This window comes from Populus euphratica, unplaced genomic scaffold (assembly GCF_000495115.2).
Source record: "Populus euphratica unplaced genomic scaffold, PopEup_1.0 scaffold217.1, whole genome shotgun sequence".
NCBI classification, from domain to species: domain Eukaryota; kingdom Viridiplantae; phylum Streptophyta; class Magnoliopsida; order Malpighiales; family Salicaceae; genus Populus; species Populus euphratica.
The window spans coordinates 16,977-17,704 of NW_011500036.1; positions in this window are offsets into that span (position 1 = coordinate 16,977).

Consider the following 728-nt stretch of genomic DNA (forward strand, 5'->3'; position numbering starts at 1 on the left):
AGGGAAAAGGAAAAAAGAAAAAAAAAAGAGTGTTTCACTCAGACGAGTTTTCAAGTCCACTAGCCATCGATTTTGACGCTCGGTCAGCCAGCGAGGAAATGGCAACAATGGCTGCTGAGGGGCGTTTCGGGTGTGAAGAGAAAGAAACGAAAGAGGAGAGAGTGTGTCGCATGCAGGTCGTAAATTCAAGATTTTCCTACCGCGGCAATACCAGGAATGGGGGCGGTCACCTGGTTTTGGTTGAGGAGAACTTAGCAAGGGAACGTTTCAGACTTCCAGTTCATAATAATTTGAAACGATACTCACGCCTATAGCTTGAAAGTCTTACGATAAACGGTTACTAATCAATTTAAAAGTTTTTCCAGCCGGCTTGCAAGGATGTTCAAACGATTGTAACTTCATAAAATACTCCATCTACTTTTGAAATCGGTTGAAAATTTTAGGGTTGAAAATTTTCTATTAATAATCTGTTGGCAAATATTATATGAGATACTTTTGTTGAGTACAAGTTGTTTTTAAAAAAATCTCTTTCAAATACACATCAAATGTATTATTTTTCTTATAAGCACATCAAGATTATGAAAAACTAGAAAACTATAAATTTAATATTTTATCAAGATAAATACTTGAAAAAAAAAAAACACCCAAAACATATACTACCTTGCGCGTCCAAACATATTCTCAGGCAAATGTCAAGAAGAAATTCCCACAGCATACAGACTGAACGC